Source organism: Penaeus chinensis, chromosome 43 (genome assembly GCF_019202785.1).
Source record: "Penaeus chinensis breed Huanghai No. 1 chromosome 43, ASM1920278v2, whole genome shotgun sequence".
Taxonomy (NCBI): Eukaryota; Metazoa; Arthropoda; class Malacostraca; order Decapoda; family Penaeidae; genus Penaeus; species Penaeus chinensis.
Genome location: NC_061861.1, coordinates 19,463,441 through 19,465,940, shown reverse-complemented (window position 1 = coordinate 19,465,940; position 2,500 = coordinate 19,463,441).

Sequence of the window (2,500 nt, the reverse complement as noted above, 5' to 3'; positions counted from 1 at the left end):
TCAGTCCGACAATAAGCTGCTGTGCTGTAGATGTTCTTTGAGGTAATCTGCTAGAACTCTTTCCATGATCTTCCTGATCACAGATAGTGTTACTGGCCTGTCGTTCGTTACCTTAATTGTTAACCCTTGTTTACGGATTGGGGTCATACGTCCAGTTTTCCATGAGGAAGGCCACATGCCACGTGTCATGCACTCTTGTGCTATGAACAATTAAGTCAAAGGGTGTGCAATTCTGAAGAAGGAGGGCATTAATTTCATCAGGCCCAAACGTTTTTGATGTTTCCAGGTTTGTGTAATGTATGTAATATCACAGACCTTATTATGTGTCTTTAGAGGAAAGGTTTATCGACATTCATTTTGCTAGCAAAATAAACCGCTAACTGCTCAAGTTTATCTCGCAGTCGACTTACTGCTTTACCTTCTGCTTAATTCACAGGTGGTATCAAATCATCCTTGGGTAGTCCTTACTGTGCCTTTGTGATTCTACCACTGGTTAAGCTTTCCTTGGCAAAGGTTATGCTGTAGATCCTATTTTCAGTTCGGTTTAGCCCAAGAAGCTGTCAACCAATTTCTTACAGGCACATTTGTGAAGCTGGAGGTTCCTCTCTGATCTGCTGTTTTTTAGACGCTTCCAGGTTCGATATTTTCCTTTAGCAACTGTTTTTTTTTTTCACTGGAAGCCAAACCAAGGAAGATCAGGTCATATCAGGCATGTGCAAGAAGGTAGTCATTTCTTTTGACAGGTGATTATGTTTGAGGTAAAAGCCAGTTTGTTTGTTTATACTCTTGCTTGAGTGAGGCCCAATCTGTCTTTCTATTGCCATATTGTCGTCGATTATGCCTGTTCCTTTTCAACATTTAAGGAGAGAGTTGTCTTAATAGCATCGTGGTCGGATGCCTACAAACCGTAATTCACAGACCACCAGGCCGGTGAAATCTGTGAGTACAGTGTCGAGTAGAGAACCACTGAAATGTGTTGGAAAAGACACATGGCTTTCCGACCCTTGCACCTCTAGTAGCCTATCAAAAGACCCCTGAATAAAGTATTGATTCAAGTCACCTGTAATTATTTGGTTGCAACTGCTGTATGTGGCGAGGAGCTCGTTTATGTACAGTAAGAGATAGGTTGTTTTCTATGATGTCTCTTATACTATTTTTTTTTTTTTTTTTTTTTTGTAAGAACATAAGTTCAAAATGATCAAAGGGATCTCCAAGGTTAACTGCTATAGTTGCAGTGAGGTGCGGTGGCACACAGCAACTACCTAAAATTTCACTGTTGAACGGTCTCTTCAGAACCATTGGCTGTATCCCTTGACCTTGACTTAGTTGATAAAACTGTCATCAGGAAATGCCGTAGTTGCGAGAACGAGGTCTGCATTGCTCTTTATCATTAAGTGTGTCAGCTCTCCTACGTTTGTCTGGAATCCTCTAAGATTGGCTGAAATCTGAACAAGCACAGATACTGTACCCCGAACCATTTTAAAATGAGAGGCTAGAAAGGGCAGCTGTGGGTTATTCTGATGTCCTTGATATATCACACTTTGTGGAGGAAGCCACTGATGGGGATATGTAGCCACTGTGTGATTAAGATACTGTCTGTGTAGCTGGAATAATAGTTCCTGGTACCTTTCGTACTGTTCTTGTTACTGTTGTAAGTGAGAAATTGCTTCAGTTCGATGATTCAGTTCCGCACTAGATGGAGGGCTCTATCCTACTCCTCGTCAGTTTTTTAATAGAAGCACTATAGCCTCTGAACCTCGTCTCAACTGTTCTGATACAGTTGAGTTTGGAAGCGAGAGAGGCAACAAAATAGAGGTAGGTAGACATTGTAAAACCATATTCTTTTCTGATAATTCTTTACCCTTACAATCGCCATTTCTAAAAAGAATGGCATGGAATAGTTTCATTCTTCTTATTATAATAATGTTCAGGAAGAGAGGAAAACTGAAAATAATATAAATATTTTAAAGAATAACTACACAAGGGTTTCAATCATTCTTGATAAAATTCGATCTATAATAAATCTTTAGCGGTAAGGATTTAATGCTACGCTTGATATAGTCTAAGGCGAGAAAAATTGTTGTTTACGTTTTTGCATTAGTATTTTTTTGTGTAAATATCAGATCAGGTTCATATCTGAAGGTGTATATTGCTGTTTTCAAAATAAGCATGAAAGTCATCATGAGTTGGTCTTCATTCAACATACAGACGCACACACACACACACACACACACACACACACACACACACGCACACGCACACGCACACGCACACGCACACGCACACGCACACACACACACACACACACACACACACACACACACACACATAGTAACAAATAGTAAATAAAACAACGCCGGACACGTATTAATAAACGTGTTTATCGTAATTCTCTTAATACTTTATTTAGTCAAGGTCTTCGTGGCTCCTGAATCTCGGCATAATTCATACAGTTTAAGTTTGCCATGTAATTAAACCTTTTATGTAATACCAGCATGCC